Raw genomic sequence first — 18716 nt, 5'->3', positions numbered from 1 at the left:
AAAACTTGGACATATTTTTCCACTAGTTGCACTGCTGGCTGACTCTTAAGAGGTTTTGAGTTTTGCTCCTTATAAATATAAACCAATAGATATTTAAAAGGCTTTCCGGTGTCCAGCAGCTTACAAAAATCTTTATGGTGCCCTGTATTCCAGTGCAACTCCCCAAGGATGGAGGTATTCCTCCATTCCCCTGAGTTAACTGTGTTCAGAAGTGGGCCTGTGACTAGCACTTCACAGAGCATTTTCCTTTCAAGACAGTAGGGGAACTTTCACTTTGATAGAGTACGGATCAGTCTCATGTACAGGAAAAATAAAACATCAAGACAAGGAATGGGAAAGAGATATATTAAGGTGGGGGGTTGCATCAGGGTATCTGAGAATGTAAATCATCTCTTTAACCCACATACAAGAAAGTGCTTCCATTAGAACAATCTAATTCCTAATCTTTTTCCTCTATACCGTATCATATTCATTTCTTTACTTAAAGCTTTGGCTCTGCACTTATTAACTTAATTAGTTTGTCTTCATAAAGAAGAAATGAAAACCCTGCACATGCAATTCAGCTCATGTGTTATTGCTCTGATATAATTCAATCAATTTAAAACAGTTTCATGATCAAAAAAAATAAATTTAGGATTCTTTAATGATAACATTATAGTACTAGCATCATACTGTAAGGGTGAACTTAATCTGGATCCTGAGTGATTCTGAGGGCAGGACACTACTGCATAGCTACAGCCAAGAGCAGACTTTTCTAAATTAGCTCTGGACAACCTTGCCTGTGCTTCATCTGGACTTCCACCTTTCAAGAATTAGAAAAAGGAGGAAATACGTGCTGTGGAGTTACAAATGAACCAGTCTAAATCCATTTATTCTGCTATTAAAGCCAGTAAGAATGCAACCAGTGATAATGCAGTAGTCACTAGCAAGCAGGGTTTGTCATTTCAAATGGGAGTCTGACTGACGGAGGAAATATGTTGCTGGATAATTCACAAGAGCATGATTAATGTAAGACTTTCAGAAGATTTATCATGTGACAGATCCTGATGGGAAAAAGCAGTGGGTGGGAAAGGGGTATCTTGAATACAGCAAAGGAAAGAGGAAATGCAGCCCAGTGTTAGTGAGAATCAGTCTTTGATTTCATTTTTGCAACAGTCAGACATAAAAAAAACAGCCAGAGAAGAAAGCTTAGTGTAGGCGGCAGCCAGATATTAGGTGCTAGCCTGGGATGACCTGACTCACTCTTGTAACGACAATTAAGTACTGTGTTAAGTGACTGCTTCTGATTAAATGCCACAGTGCAGGTGCTATTCTGATTTTACACCCATCATGTGAAGAGTGTGGTTTAATGAATATGTCAGTGACATTTTTAAACTAGCAGCTGAACCTCAGGAGACAAGAGTTGGACTGCTTTAGCCACCAAGGATAATGTTTTAAAAGTATCTCCTTCTACTCAGGAGGGAAATCTCCATACCAGTGAAGACAAACAGCTCACACATGGCCAAGCAATTACTGCTTACTTCTTCCATGTCTATCTCCCTTGCACTGGTACCATCAGCACCCACTGCCATGAGAGATGTTGCAACTGAACTCATAAAACGGCACTAAGGGAAGCCTGAAGCTGTGAAAAAAGGTTTACACTAATCTTTCCTGTGGGCTTTCATTCTCTTCTCACAACCCGCTACAGAAAGCATGCAACATGTAGTTAGTGCTGCAAATGTGTCAGCATAGTTTGCAAGCTGGGCAAACTCAGTATTTGCACCTGCTAGATAGAAGTCAGATCCTACAAAGTGGGAAATCCTGCAGACAGTGCATGTAGTAACTGTTGGAGAGCAGGAGCAAGAGACAGGGCACAGAGGAGGTAGGAGGCTCTGGGTTAAGTCTCTGAACTGGTTGCAGAATCTGACGCTGCTTTCACTGTGGTTAGAATAGGGATATCTCAGTCATTTATAAAACATAAAATCACAGAGTAATCATAGAGGAATCCCAGAGGCCAAAATAAGCTCTGCTGCAGGAAGTTCCTATGGTCGTATGCAGTGAAGGTTTCTTAAGAGGTATCCTCTCCAGGCTTGCCCTGTTCCTTATAGACTTTTCATGTGAATCCACTGCTGGCAGCTTCCAGAGATGGGGACGCTGACTCACGTGGCCTTTTCTTTGACTTTTCTTCTGATCCAGCACAGCTGCTCCTGGTGGTCCAGCAGAGTGACAGCTGCCTCCCCTGCCTTCACCACAGCACCACCCCAGGAGGTGTGTGTGCTCCTTCTGAGGAAAGAGACTGCATTTCACCAGGTGGCAATAAGCTTCATGACACTGGGACAGCAGCTGTGACAACACCATACCCCTCCAGACAGACTCTGCCCCTTTTCAAGCATTCTTTTTTATCCTGGTGTTACTTCTGCTACAGTATGCCACAAAGTTAAAACAGGTTGAAAGTCAGTATAAATGACAAAATAAAACCATTCAGGTGTCAGGCCTGCCCTGTAGTTAGGTACTCTGTAGTTAAAACTGTTGTAGTACAGCAGGTCATCTCACAAGACTGGGTGAGGATCACCAGTACAAAGAAGCAGAGAAGGACCCTTGTACCCGTACAATCAGTTTCTTCCACCACAGTCTCATGATTGATACAAATTTAAATGCTAAAACATTAGGAGACTTGATCTGATGCTGAAGATGAGAGAGGATCTTGAATTTAATACAGAGCATAGCAAACAACATGCTGAGGTAACAGTTATGCCCAATACATCAACGTCATACATGGTAACTGCCCCAAGGGCAGAAGGCAGTAGAGCAGAAAAGAGATTACCAGGGCCTGAAATTCTGTTTCTTCGGGATATCTATAATGCCATCGTCAGTATTCCTGGGCTGACAAAAACAATAAAGGGTGGTAGGTTACCTCACTCTTGTCAATGGGAAAAAAAAAAAAAAAAATCTAAGAACAGCACAAGCTCCACAGATTTATGTCCCTCACCAAGAAGCAATGGTGGGAAGACTGCTTGGACAGCTGGACCAGCAGTAAGAAAACAACTGACCTTCAAAGATAACACTCTAATTATCTTTTCCTCCACCCTGAACAAGACTGATCTGTATTTTCTCAAGGAGCAGTGTTCATTCTGTGGTTATTTTTAGTCAAATTTTTTCTTGTGAATTCCAATCTTACAGCTCCTTTTAAACAATTTCTAGAGGATGGGAACAGCAAATACAAGCAGGTAAGCATTTTCAGAGTCTAGAAGAGCTCCTTCACCCAGAGCTTCCAGTTAGAGATCATGCAGAATAAAAGATCTGCATCAGACAAACCTCCCATATCCAACCTTCATCTTCATGTACTGAGTTAATCTGCATCTATTCCAGTGGCAGAGACTGCTCATATGTAAACAAGGAAGAAAAGGAGCAGAGCTCTGTTATATTATTTACAAGGTGTTAAAACATCGCACAAAGCTTTACACACAAACAAAGGAGAAAGTCCCTGCCCTTGAAATTCTAATCTAATTTCAGAGAGATGATACTGAGGATCTATGTTCCACATGCACACAGACTGGTGGTACATGTGTGGAGAGCCTACAGATTATTTCACTGAGTATCATACAAGGCTTAACTTGACACATTTAAAAAAACCCTTAATGGATTTGTAATAGCTTTTTTGTCTGAAAAAAAAAAAAAAAAAAGCGATTTGTGTTAGTCTGCTGTATTACCTATATCCATGTTTGCCCATCAGTACCAATACTGCTTCTGCCGTCAGGAGTTCTGATTTTTACATGACATTCATTGACCTTACCAAGAAAAGATAGAATGATTTTTTGGATTCATGGGCATTAACCAATGGTACTCAGATGGACAGCTTTCTGTACAGCCTTAAACTGTTCTTAAGCAGTCTCTGGATTAACATGGTGAGGAACAGTATCTTTGGCTGGGGGATTTTGAGGGAAATATAGCACAGGTTAAGAAATGAAGCATCAGTGATATATGGGAATGATGCTCAGATAGGGACTACCAAAAACCATCAGAAAAAGTGGAAGCCCTGCATTACAAGAGTGTACCAAGATTGCCTTACTTAGCCTAGAAAAGAGGAAAGGGGGAAGAGGAACCAAGATGGCAAGTGTCAAAGCCTCATGAAAGAGAATGTATCATGTGTTTGCACCCCAAAAGCAGGACTCAATATTCTGGGGCAGGAAGGAGTCTCTTATGATTCTACATAGATTAAATTATGGGGACTGGAAAGGAATTTGAGCTCTGCATCATACAGAGTCATAAATCAAAAAACACACCTTGCATGATTGTTTGTGTTCACACGTGCTCTCCAGTGAACAGGTGGTTAAATCCAAGTCTGCTCTCCTTTCCACTCATGTCCTGTTCAGCTAATGGAGTAGCTGAGCAGCATTAGAATGCTTCTGGGAAGGTCAAGCTGTAAGTTTGTGGGGCTGGGCTGACCCTTATGCCAAAGATTCTCTACTAGAATTTCTATTTCTTGTCAGAAACAGTTGAGCAAAACACCTTGCTGATGATAGGCTCTACGTTTTTTATGTTCTGCTAAATCACTCTCTTACATCATTCAATTAAAACTTACCAGAGACAGCAGAGCAATGTACAGCTAAGCATCAACAACACATGAGCATCTACAGGACAGATGTACAACAGCATGAGCCTGTTCTCTGGACCTCAGTGGGGTTGGGAACAGTAAGTTTAGAAAAAGTTGCTGTCATCTTCACACAGAGAAGAAAGCTAAAAGCCTCGATCTGTGTTGTTGCTTTTTGAATGCCCACGAGTTAAGTAGCTTCACAACTTGCCACTGTGTGCAAAGGGAATCCAGAAAGATTCCTCAATAGCTGGAAAGGTGCATCAGTGTTTCTAAAGTTTAAAGAAAGAAGATCATTTTATCCAGAGTGGAGCAAGACTAAGCTGTTGAGTTCACTGGGACAAAATCCATCCCTTTTCATCAAAGGCTGAACAAATGGGAAAAGTGACTTCTAGCTTTCATGCTATGCAAAAAATCAGGCTTTTCTGTGTAATAACTGAACCACTACAACAGAGACTGAATCCGGACTAGAGGTTGTGAGTCATAGAAGTGTAACTCTTATTTTGTAAGCAACAAGGTCGAGAAAGGGAAAGGGAGATGATGATTCTCCAACTAATTTGCTAGAGGATAGTTACAATCCACCAGTACCTTTGAGGGTAACAGAGGGTGAACCAAAGATCCATGGGGTTTGTGTGACCTAGGGAAAGCAGACATGGGCACAATTCAGTGTTAGAAGGAGATGGAGTTTTATCATAGTCAGGGTGAGGCCCTGGGCTGGATTGTAGAGAAGGTCTGGGAATCATTCTTTGCTGGATCAGCAAGACTAATGCTGATGAAATGAAGGACTGCTTATACTTACTGTCTACATTAAGCATTGTAGCAATGGTGACAGGCCCTTCATCTCACCCACGTCTGGAGGAGAAAGGCAACATGTAGACAATAGCACCCTTCAGTGGGGCAGTGATGCTTAGCAGATCTATAGCTGTCAGCCTGGGTTTGTAGCACATTAAGTGAGAAAGAAGCAAGGTATACACTATACCTCTCTCTTAATCAGTTACTTGGTCTTTGGTCTTGACCCTCCACAGGCACTACTCTGGCTTATGAAGGAAGCTGGGAAGTAACTTGCCCAAGAAGCCAAGTGTAGTACTTACTAGGAAGTATGAGAACTGGAGTAGACTACTTTCCACCTCTCTATTTCTTGGAATCATTTCAGCATAAAGGATTCAGACAAGCCACTCCTACCTTAGCATTACAACCATTAATGAACTGTTGTAAACTAGAGGCAGCGTCTGCTCAGCAATGATCTATCACTTTTGACAGGCTGCCAGGTAGCTTCCATCAAAACAGTTTAAAAATAATTACAAAATTATATACCCAACTGCAGATGGAGTCACTGCAATAGGAGATTAGTTCCTTCTTTGGGGGCAAGGCAAGTTGGACAGAAATAGCCGCCCAGTGAAAAGAAAGGCACTTGTCTAGATTTAAAGAGTGCGAGCAGACTTTAGCTGGCTAAACAGAGATGCGTGCATATGCAAAAGGAGATCATGAGCAAAAATGTCATTTCCCTGAAGTACGCTGACACGACCTCGGGAAGAGTTATTTGGATGCAGGCTACATGCCAAAGAAAGTGGTCTCCTGACATGAAACAAGTTCTAATGAGTCAGGGAAGCTATAAGGTCACACAAAAGCAGTGATGAAAGCATCCAGAAACAGCTCTGGTGGAGGCAGAGATCAGCAAAAGCCCTGTAGGGAACACAGCATGCTACTAACTGTTTAACTGTGAGAAGCAGATAGCAGATCGTGGCTTTGAATATCTTTCCAAGCAAGCCCAAACCACCCTCAGCACACCAACTGGATTTTTTTTTTTTAATTGATAACCCTGAGATGCTTCTGATTTTCTGTGATGGCAGAGCAACCTTTCTTTTCTAAGCAAATGACAGTAAATTTCACTTGTGTGAAAACAGAAGTGTCAACAAGACTCTGGCTGTGGCTTTAGTCTCCCCATAATGCAGTACAAAAATATGCAAGAAAACAATAACTGCACTTTCTTCAATGCTTGTAGGCAGACTGTTATTTCTGGGAGATGTGGAAGAACACCATGATTCAGTACTGGTAGTGTCATGGCATATAAACACAGCTCTCACCGAGAACATAACAATGGCTTTGTTTTGTTGTGCACAGCTGAGCAAGAAGTCATCACCAAAATAAACCTGACTCAAATAAGCCAGAAATGTTTTTGTTTCTTGTCATTCTTTAGTCATGTTCAGACTATAATTGCACTGAAGTCCATCACATGCAATGTGCATAGGCTGGAAATTAATGTGACTATGAAGTAAGAGCTATTTTGAACACAGATAATTATCTTTTTTAGCCTTTTTTTTTTTTAATATTGTCATCTGGTGAAAAGCCTGAGAAGATGATGAAGACAATTCTACATCTCTGTGGAAGTTAATGCAAATTTTTATTTGCATGTTTGAATAAAAGCCCTGCTAAAAGCCACTTTCAGAAAGAGTGACTGAAATTTTTGTTTTAAAGGCCAGGGTATTTTTGAGGTGCAAAGTCAGGTGTACATAATAAGAAGGGAGCAACAGGATCCCCAGTCTCCACAGAACCCCAGACCCTTGCAAATCCCCACTTCCTGTCCCTTCTCGCTCCAACTGCTACATCCTCACTGAAGTAATGATAGCATGACAGCTCACAGACACACCTTAGATTTGTTGATTCTGCAAACTTCCACACATGGGAGGGAAGATGTTTTAAGTAAGGCAGTGCTTCCTCATAACTCTTTTTCTAGACTCATTAAGAAAATATTGCAAGTCACATCTTCCGCTATGAATTCTCTCCCATTGCTTACTCCCCTTCCCTATTTTCTCACATGAGTAGTGATAAAAGATCTCCAAAAGTTTTCTGTCCGGACATTAACACTCCTGCTTTCGTTACAGGTGCATGTTTTGTCTCCTCCCACACTGTGGTAGGATCTTAGCATAAGCACTGGTGGTATTGGCATAGGAGTGAGGACTTGCACAGAAACACTCAGAGAAGGACGGTCACCAGAAAAGTGGTACTCAAGGACTGGTGTATCTTTAACAGTGAAGAAAAAGCTGGGATTTGCAATCTCAGTAAAATCTTACTGAAGACAAAGCTCCTGGAGTTTTCACTTCTGGGCTAGTTAGAAGTGTAACCCACAAGAATGGTGTAGAATGCTGAGTTCATCTTGCCACCACAATATAAGAAATAAAGATGTCTTCTTCCAAATAGAGTTTTATAGCATGATAATTATTTCGTGTTGGCTATCCATTAGGAAAAATTCGCTGACAACGTGAAACTGGGAAGAGCAGCTGTCACATCAGAAGGCTGTACTGCCATTCAGCAAGACCTGGACAGGCTGGTGAGTTAGGTGGAGAGCAACCTGATGAGCTTCAACAAGAACTAGTGTGAAGTCCTACGCTTGGGGAGTAATAACCGCATGCATCAGTACAGGTTAGGGGATGACCTGCTGGAGAGGACCTCTCCAGAGAAGGACCTGGGGATCCTGGCAGGCAACAGGTTGGCCATGAGCCAGCAGTGTGCCCTGGTGGCCAAGAAGGCCAATGATATCCTGGAGTGCATTAAGAAGAGGAACAGTGTGGCCAGCATGTTGAGGGAGGCAATCCTCTCCCTCTACTCTGCCCTGGTGAGGTCACATATGGAGTACTGTGTCCAGTTCTGAGCTCCTCAGTTCACAAAAGACAGGGAACTTCTCGAGTCCAGCAGAAGGCTACAGAGATTATGAGAGGCCTGGAACATCTCCCTTATGAGGAAAGGCTGAGAGGCCTGGAACTGTTCAGCTTGGAAAAGAGAAGTCTGAGAGGGGACCTCATCACTGTTTATAAGTATCTAATGTGTCAAGGTCAAGTCAATGGGGGCAGACCCTTTTTGGTGGCATGTAGCAATAGAACAAGGGGCACAAAGTGCAACACAGAAAGTTTCATACTAACACAAGGAAGAACTTCTGTCACCCTCGGAGGAAAGAGCACTAGAATAGGCTGCCCAGACGGGGGTTGTGGAATCTTCTTCTCTGGAGGTATTCAGAACAGATCTAGTTGTGCTCCTGGGCAGCTTGCTGTAGGGAACCTGCTTTAGCAGAGAGTTGGACTTGATGATCTTCAGAGGTCCCTTACAACCCCTGCAATTCTGAAAATGACATTTGGGGGGCGGGGGGGGGAGGGTAGGAAGAAAGAAAAAAGAAAAAGAAAGAAAGAAGAGGGGGAGAAAAAAAAAGAAGAGAAATAGTATCGATTTGCACTTGCAGACAGACATGTTATACATGACAATTTCAAACAAAACAAAAAGGGGATGCTATAATTTATGAACAACCATACTGAACAAAGGCTATAATGTCTTTCCACCAGATTACATAAAAGGCTAATTTGTAATGATTGGACCCACGCCCACAATCAAGCCCATCCACACGAACATATGCTTTTCCACAGTCCAAAGCACAAAGGCAAGCCACAGCAGGAGCGTAGGGACAGCATAAGTATCAGGCAACAAAAGCAGTGATTTATGCTCAGATGTACAAGAGCAGCTGCTGGTTCTGCTGTGCCTCCACCTGGATCACCACCAGCCACTGGATTATCTGCTTTGCAAGTACTCCTTATGTGCCTTCACCCCCTCCTACACTTCATCCTAATGACAAATGGCTCAAGTAGCATTCCCAAATCTTCTCTAGACTGCAGAAATTTCCTTCTTTTTATATTTGAATGGAAGTTTAATTTTTATGTGATCAAGCTCCAAGACCAAACTTTAAGAAAAATACTGCTAATCTAAATGCATGATCTAAGCCACCGGAGACAGCAAATCCATCACTACAAAAATCAAGAATTAGCTAACAACTAACCAATCTTCTGACAAGTGATTTCTTTATTGTTCTCATAAAAGCAACTTCTAAATTAATGAGAAATACCCTGGGTGTTTATCCTGTTGAGATCTTTTTCCTGCTGTCAAAAAAAATTAATCACTGTTTAATTAATTATTTAATCATGGCCCTTTTGCAAAGAAAAATCTTCCTGCAAATGGCTTTCACTACTGCAGACTTAAACAAAATCAGCTCTCCCATCTCGTTTGGTTTAGCAGGAGATTAAAAGCTGAATTCCACTTTAATATTACATCTTAAACAAATACATAAAGAAAAGCTCATCCAGGGGAACATGGCAGGTCAGGCAGATGTGGCCTTATTTGTCTCCTACTATTATCAAATAAAACACTTGTGGGTCAGAACAGCTGGCCTGTGAGCTCCATGGGATCTCTCTTATTGAAAGAAAATACTATTTTTAAGATTTAACACTTACATCTTAGCAAAATTCTAAGCAAGTCTACAGCAACACACAGTCAATTCACACAAATAGAAAAGGCCTGATGGAACAACACGATTAGGAGAAAAGTGAGGTTTTTCTGTGTTGCTTTGATTCTTTCCATAGATAAGTGTTGACTAATATAGATTGCGACCTCATTCCCACTACAGGTGAGCAGCTGAAATTTATGTAACAACTCTTCTCATTGTTGTATTTCTTGGCTCAGGTGCACCTTGAGAAGACACCTTCCTGAGTTTACCTAGAAACTGCACTAAAGCCATGAATTTGATGAGTAGCAGCAATGCCAAAACTTGACTACAAACAAAGAGGATATGACAGAGATTTTTGTTATTGCAGAGGTGATTAGGTGACAAGCCTTGTGGAACAAGTACATCTGAGGGACATTTAGGGCAGGCAAAACAATTCAACCAATCAATAAACTTGGATGACAATAACTCACGTTAAAGCCTGTCAGCATCCAAAAATACAACACCGTCTGAAAAATGAATCTATCAGCCTCGTTCTTGTCTTCCTCCTCTTTAAATGTATGAGCGCTGCTTCTCTTCTGAAAGGCAGTCAGTTCTTAAAAAACACTTCTTAGAGGAGCAGATCATTCAGTAGGACACAAATTGCTTTCTCACCTATTCCAATCCTCAGTTGCTTTTGGAGTAGTTTTATTTCCCTGATAATAAATATAGAGCAGATCCTTTCTCCACACCACCACCCTACCATCTGCACCCCAGATGAAGCAGCGAGTCCCTGCAGAAGCAGAGACCACCCAATATAGGAGGCAAAATGGAAACAGCTCCATTCATGGGCAGCCACATACCTTAAGATTTACCCATCTTTTCCTACCTCCTCACATCTCTTCCCACTACTCATTCATGACTCCAGGATCCCCCTGTGCGATACAACCAGTTCTGTCGCACAGCAGCTAAGCTCCACCTCAGCATCAGGAGTTTGTAATACTGCTCAGAATTGTCCTGGGTCTTTCCACACTACTACTCCACTCTTGCAGAGCATCACACAAGCACCAGGATATACTCCTCCTTACCTCTTTGTACCAGCAATGCTGCAACACCAGGATAGCTCCAATTGCGCAGTCCTGAAGATCAAATCTGGATTTGAAGACCTTCCCTTTCCACATTGCAACAGCCTTCTCATGCTACCCTATGGCCTGACCCCCTCAGTCACAGAGCCATAAGGCATTTTCACTCTTTTCTGAGATCTCAAGATCTGGGGAGTCAGGGCCATGCTTCCCTTCGAGCTCAGAAGAAGGGCTGCCAATGCTGGTGGGTAGTGAACAGTGCTGTAAGATATAACACACCTGCAACTCAGAAAAACCAGGTGATTTGTAGGAAGGCAGGGAGGGCCAGGGACAAAGATGTATTTTGATGAGGCACCTCCAAGTACTGCCTCTGACTCTTCCCTTCCCAAATTTGGATAACAAACTATTATTATGTCCATTTTTTCCACATGCAAATCCATATTCACCACATCCCACAGGGACCAAAGTAGTGAACTCTACCACTCAGCTTCATAATGTCAAGATGTATACACTTCACTCCTCTCCTCCTAAGGCTTTCCACCTTTTCCCCTACCAGTGCCCTTTGTTTTCTCATCCTGAGCACCTGCTTCTGGGTGCAACCCATGATATCTTTCACCTGAAGCAGATCTGAAGGGAGGGGGGACAAGTGGAATCGTGTTACTCAGAAAAACCTCTCCTTTGTTTCCTGAAATCAGAAAAAAATGCATGTTGAGTTGCTGAGATGCAATTGAAAATAGAAAGCTTTTTATCTGAAACAATTTCTCCTAGACTGATGATGGAAAGAATGTTTTGTACAACTAATAAAGTATACATCCTTTATATACGCTTTACAGTGCATATATAAACAAGAAGTAATTCAGATAAAATTATATACAAGATGTTTTGATATCTGCAAATTATCATTTCTAAGGCAGCTGTTAATTGTTGCTCTTCAGCATATACCTAAGATCATTTCTGTTCCTCAACATAATATTGCATTAGTGTGTTAAGATAATATATATGGGGATGTTCTATTTACTGTTTGAAAGATGTGTCCCTAGCAATGTGTATTTCTTTCATTGTTCCAGTATGCCTATACACTACTTTTTTTTTTCCATTAGTTTATGCAGAGTCTTGTTTACAGAGTAGTAATATATTAATTCTAATTTCAGCGTTTTATTTTTTGGCTGATTTTAGAGCTATGTTAGCAGAAAGATAAAATGCACAAACATATGTTAGCATGCAGATCAGCTTTATCTGCAGCCCTGTGTACTTTATTTGTTGCTTCAACCATTGTTTGTTATTTCATAAATGTATATAGATTTAGAATCCATGTGCTAACTAACTTGTGGATAATAACTTTCTCACCCTTAGAAAAAGTAAAAAGTAGGGTCCCCAGGGAGAGACAGAAGGAGACATCACGGGAGGGCTAAGAGGTAGCAATTGCTTTTGTGGGAAAATGGAGGGGCAGAGCCATCTCAGGAGGTAGGAAGGAAGGGGAGGAAAAAATAGAGAAATGGGGCTGTGTGGCTAGTCAAACTGCTGTTGATATTTTAAGAGGCCAAAAGAAGAGAGGGAAAAGCAAACAGCTGCTCCTCCATGATGCTAAGGCTTCCCCTTGCTCACAAAGAATGGCAGCAGCACATCCAGTACCGCAGTGGGACATCAGCAGGTTGCCCAGACAGCATGCTGCTCAGAGAGCCAACTTTCATCTCCTCTGGGACAGGGCATGACCCAAGTGGTCTTACTGAGCCATCCTGCCCCACACATGCAGTCAGCATGAGCACCACAATCTGTTCTCCAACCTTATTTCCTCATAAGTGTGTGAAAGAAAGACCTCGAGGTCTCATCTTCAGTGACTTACCAGCACTAAGGTTGAGAAGCTCCAGTGGGTATGATTCACTCTGACCTAATTTTGACTAAGGTGTTCTAACAGGAATAACACTAAGATAGGGCTTAACGTGACCAGCTCTGGGCTTCCTATCACAACAGAGACCTAGACATACTGGAGAGAGTCTGGCAAAGCAACACAAAAATGATGAAGGGATTGTAGCATCTCTTCCATGAGGAAAGGCCAAGAGAGCTGGAGAAATTCATCCTGGACAAGAGAAGGCTCAGGGGGAATTTCATCAATGTATATAAATAGCTGAAGGGAGGCTGCAAGGAAAATGGAGCCAGGCTCTTCTCAGTTGTGCCCAGGGACAAGACAAGAGGCAATGGGCACAAGCTGAAAAGCAGAAAGTGCCATCTGAACATGATGAAATGCTTTTTCAGTCAGAGTGTGACCAACCATAGGCACAGGCTGCCCAGAGAGGATGTGGAGTCTCCTTTGGAGATATTCAAAAGACATGGCCCTGGTCAAACACCTCCAAGTTTCCTGCTTGAGTAGGACTAGATGACCTCCAGGAGTCTCTTCCAGTCTCAGCCATTCTGTGCCATTGTCCTTTCCTCACTATGGTATGGAGATAACAGGCACATCTGCACTGCACATCAAGGTCATATCTCAGTTGGGGTGCACAGGTGCTTGTTTTGGTGGCATATTTTCACAGAATCATAGCTTGGGTTGGAAAGAACCAGAGCGGAGCTGCCAAACCTCATGCACCTAACTACATGGCCATTTACATCCTGGTTTCATGCCTAGGTGTCAGACAGTGAAGCCAGAACCTGGGACTGAACCACAGGTACCAAACAGGAAAGGGTGGCCGGACAGTAACCTCCTTCTCAGCCATCTCCAGGGATTTATACTGTATGCTGTGTGAAAAAGTACTTCCTTTTTTACGTGCACACTTCCCATCTTCATTTCTTCATATCTCTACAAAAGATGGGCAGAGAGGACCCTCCCCATGCCTGCATTTCTCCTGGAATGAAGACCGAGAAGGCTCACAATATGCTTGACCAGCCTCCAGCAAGGGTCAGTTGGAGAAAAGGTAAAATTCACAGGTAAGTGTCCTCATAGCCAGTAACCCCAGTTCACTTAAGCCTTCTGAATGCTATGTTGATATTGAACACGGGTGCTTCACATCAGCCACACTTAAGAAACATAATAAATACTCTTTCTCCGCTCGAGGAACAAATTCCCACAGATGGAACATCCAATCTTTCAGCCAGTACTTCAGCATTACTTTTAAACTATACCTTCCCGTTCATAATAATAAATGGAATATGTTTTCAAAATGGAGGCATCCAAGTAAAAGAAATGTTCACATGTCAAATATATACAAGTATCAGGACCCCTCTAAAACAGAAGTAATACTGTAGGCAGCATGGAAAAAGCTCTGAACATCCATCTGTTCTTATATAGGTTTTTCTTAATTTAACTTTAACTTTTACTAAGCTCAATTTTATATGCATTTTGTTTGTCACTAACACAGTTCAAAATGTACCAAGTATATTAATGAGAGGATGGAAGGAAGAGTTTTTCAGAGAAAGAAAACATAGGAAGTTGGAACTCACCCAGTGAAAGGTTAAAGGTTTGATGTGAGGAATTTGTATTGTTTATACACACATGTATTTTTTTGGCTAGGGTGGTGCACCTAAATGGCGTTCTTGCTTCCTCTCTCTGCTCAAGGCCTAACAACAAAACACAATTAGAGGTAAATATCATTTTCTGGCTTGTTTCTTATCTCTGACAAGTCTTTAAAATGAACTCTGAAGTTCTGGGGCTAAAGTATGTTTCACACGCTTTGCAATCAATCTAGACGGGCTGCAGAATTAGGTCCATTCAAATGTCATTTCATTACAGGAAACAAACAGTTCTGATCCAGATCCCATACTTAAGAAACAGCCATACAGCCTAGGACTCTTTACAGGGAAAAACCCAGAGTTCAGGCATCAGCTCTTCTCAGAGCAGACTCTTCCTGTGGCAGAGAGCTTGGATGCATTTTCTGCCCACACATTGCTGTTCCCCGTGGCTCCCATGAACTGAGAAAAGAGGGGTCACACATAACACCTGCAAAGGACAGCTAGTATTGTATCTCCCTCTTTGTATTTACATACCACTTGCCACACTTCCAGATGAGAAGAGATTGGTTGCTTGTGCATAGTCATCTTTATAAAGGGAACAACACCTGCTGCAGTCTCCCAGGTTGATAGCACACATGGCTGACGCCAGCATTTCATTAGCACCATCAGAATTGCAATGAGTGACAGCCAGAAAATCCTTGAGTACTTCAGTAGGGTAGCGGTAGAGCTCTGATTAATATTTAAGCACCTACGTTTGCAGAAGCAATGTTTTTATTTGCTCTGAAAATACTTCTCATTGCAGTGCGGTCTGGCGTTCATAAGGGAAAACAGAGCTGTGTGACATTCATGAAGAATCCTGCACTGTCTTTTATTGTTTGAGAGATTTTTCACAATCATATGAATGTATCCCAGCAACTCACACTGTAATTGAACTAGGACTGCTGGATTAAGACAGTTTTCCATTTTCAATGTCTGTCTGCTGAACCAATTTACTCCAGGACTTATCTCTTAATGGAATACTATGGAAATAGAAAAATTTCAGCTTAGAGCTATTGGCTGTCAGTGCTGGAACAGCAGGAGATTGTTCCATGATTGATCCATGAGGTCCTTCTGTTTCTGTCTCGTTGTCACAAACCACACCAACTTTGGGGAAAAAAATTGCTCCTACAGTTTTGAATTATATCTTTGTCTCCAGCAAAGAAACAAAAAACTGAGGTGCAGATAGGGAAAGGCACTGAAAGCAGTGTTATTTCCTTGGACTGGGTAGGAGATCCTGGAATTTGAACAAGCTGAAGTGAACGTTTCCCATAGTGGTAAATGGTCTGAGTTCAATTGTGGAAAATTGTAGACCTGGAGTATTTGATCTGAAAGAAAAATTAATGAGCTTCTGAGGGGAAGCTGGAGCACAGCTTAGAACTAGCAGGACTCTTCCTCAGTGGCACCTGTACTACAAATTTCTCATGCTATTGACTGCTTTGCAAACCTTGGGAACCTTAGTGAGCTGTAGGAGTTACAGAAAAGGACCTTAAAGAAGAATCACAACAGATTTTCGCCGTCAGTGCCAAGATGGTTGCACTTGTAGTCACTGTCAAGACAGCAAAAACGCAGTGAAATCTAATGGAGTCATCCTGTTTTCGAGTCAGGTCTATGTCAGGTGATGTATGTGTGCATCTATGAAAGAATCATCTTAGGAGTGCTGCAAGCTTATGTATTTCTTTTGTAATCGAGAAGGACTCCATTCAGTGACTGTAGCTGAACTGTAAAGAGGTAGCACGTTAAACCACAATTACTTCTGATAAGCGATATTTTTAAACAAAAACATGGAGATGTTATTCCGAATGCAGAGCTGTATGGATCCCCCTTCAAAGTTAATGGAATTACATAAGCATGCCCTGAAGAAAGACAGGGAATAGACTTCCTATAAAACTAGACATAGAAACATAGAATGCCTTGAGCTAAAGATCCTCTAGTTCCAACCCCTGCCATGGGCAGGGCTGTCCCCCACCAACTCAGGCTGCCCAGGGCCCCATCCAACCTGGCCTTGAGTGCCTCCAGGGATGGGGCACCCACAGCTTCTCTGGGCAGCCTGCGCCAGTGCCTCACCACCCTCTGTACGAAAAACATCTATTCTACATCTCACCTTTTTTAGTTTAAAACCATTTTCCCTTGTCCTATCGCTATCACACTAGATTAAAAGTCTGTCTTCCTCCTGAGTATAAGCTAATTTTATGTTTTGGAAAGCCACTTACATCATCTGAATCTAGGGCTGAAAGTCTACAAAGCAGCTTCGCAAAAGGGTTTGAAAAATGAACATCTTTAATCAAGGGCTGATTTTCTTATGATGGTTTTTATATGTTTTAATTTCTTGCCAATAGTATATCTGTCTGCCACATGAGTTTTCAAAATATTCTCTCAATGCATACCTTCCCAAGCCTGAAGATGATTTCATGTATCTTAAAGCACCATGCATTACTGCTAAAATGGTTGCTGAAGCTATATAATTCAAACCATTCTGAAAATACCATTATTTATCTTGAAGCTATCACTGGAGCACAGGAGAGGATGTTTCTACTGAACCACACATGACAAAACACAAAATTTTTACCATAAAAAGATTTAAATGGCTACCAGTGAGTACAAATCAGTATGCTGTGGATCAGCTCTTGATGAAAATGTAAAGCAGAGTGAGTTTTGTGCTGGGAAACATTCCATGAACGAGTCCAGCTTAGTCATTTCATTTGATACGGGAGGTGTCAGCCTGTAATTCATAAGGCACTTCAGTTCCGCGAGCATTAAAACATGAGCCAGACTAAAAGATTGTATATATTAAGGTCCTGGTCCCTTAGTCATGCAAAATAAAATATTTTGCCTTTGTCAAGGAAAAGCTTTGCCTCAAAGCCTTCAAGATTGGATTGTAAGGGGGAAATATTGCTTTTTCTTCAGGCAGTAAAAACCTGGCACTCAGTGAACCAATTCCTTTCTAAAGTACAAATACCGCAGGATTTCTGAGCAAGGTGCAAGTCAAGCTGTTTTGGGGGTGCATCTACACAGTGAGTGGCGTCTGGGAACAGCTACTCTCCACAGAGTATTCCACTCTAATTGTAAGACTACACTTTGCCTAAGTACCATTTCCAACTTTTGTTTTGGAAGGTAACTCATAAGGTGCGTTCACGTGAGCAATCATGTAGGGCTGCTGCTTTCGTAGATGCTTGACATGTAATCACTTGTGACTATAAGTTTCTGCTACGGAGAATGGATTTGCCTGAGGGTAAGCAACTTGCACACCAGAGTCACCACTCAACCGCCCAAGCTGGCATGGGCTTAAACCTCTCCAGAAGTAGCTGTGGTGTACCCTGTTGGCAGCCTACTGAGTGGCCAAAAGAGGTAACTAACAAATCTAGTCAGAACACAATGGCTTTTGCCTTTATCCACACAGCAGTTTGGAAGAAGCCACATAAAGAAAAGCAGAGGTGCTGTTCCTTCTCAGCCCTTCCCAACTATATAAGCCTGTGCAAAATGACAGACTTAACAATTTATGGATTACATGTGGATGTGTATACTAGTGAAAGTGTTTTTCATAAATCCCCCCCAAAAAAACTAGCTAGGAGTGTTACCTATCTACAGGTCAGTGGGGGGATCGTTTACAAAATTTTACATTATGGAAAGCATTTCTTGCTCCACTAGCTGCAGCAACCTGCAGGGACTGCAGCTGGGCTGGGAAGCACCTTCTGCACATTCAATTCAGAAAACAACTCAGCGACAAGTACAATTCCACCTGTTAGAAAATGTACTTCTACTTGTCCCCTTAAGACAAATACCCAGCCAAAGCACACTTTAAACTCTAGATTGGAGGAGGTAAGAAGCAAATAACCAAGACAGAAACCCTCATTCAGCAAACAGGGAGATAAAAAGCAGTTTGTTTACCCAGGGCTTTCTGAGCTGACTCCTGTGAAGCATCCCAACCTCTGTGAGGGAGAACATGGGACTTCCAGGTCTGCCATTAGGAGAAAATAGATATCTTGGGGAAAAAAAAAAAAAGAAAAGAAAAAAAAAGGCAAGATGTTTAGTGTCTGTAATCACAATATTTCTGAAGCCTGTGGGTTTGAAATAATGCTGTAAAATAAACCCATCAGGCAGCCATCTACACCCAAACTGTCCTGCAAGGCTGAAGATCAAGGCCTTTGTACTGTATGATAATTCTACTTTTCCAATACATGCAGATTAAGGGGTTTTTTTGTGTGTGTAATTATATTGAGCACTACCTGTAACACAACATCTATTTCTACGACTACCACCATTTCAGGTCGTAGCGTATACTAAAATTAGAACGTAGGAGAAAGACATGAGGAAATCTGCTGTGTAATTTGTTCCTGTGTTTCTTCGT

The 18716-nt window shown here is 41.9% G+C and overlaps 1 long non-coding RNA gene across 1 annotated transcript; it reads right to left on the bottom strand.

The window, feature by feature from the left end:
- LOC110394234 lies at positions 1476 to 11387 on the bottom strand. Its single transcript, XR_002435468.1, has 2 exons — positions 10898 to 11387; positions 1476 to 2262 (listed from the first exon to the last, which is right to left on the bottom strand). It is a non-coding gene; the product is annotated as an uncharacterized LOC110394234 (long non-coding RNA).

The sequence above is a fragment of the Numida meleagris genome, chromosome 2, assembly GCF_002078875.1.
Source record: "Numida meleagris isolate 19003 breed g44 Domestic line chromosome 2, NumMel1.0, whole genome shotgun sequence".
NCBI classification, from domain to species: domain Eukaryota; kingdom Metazoa; phylum Chordata; class Aves; order Galliformes; family Numididae; genus Numida; species Numida meleagris.
The sequence above is the reverse complement of the archived record's forward strand: the minus strand, read 5'-3'. Positions and strand labels throughout refer to the sequence as shown.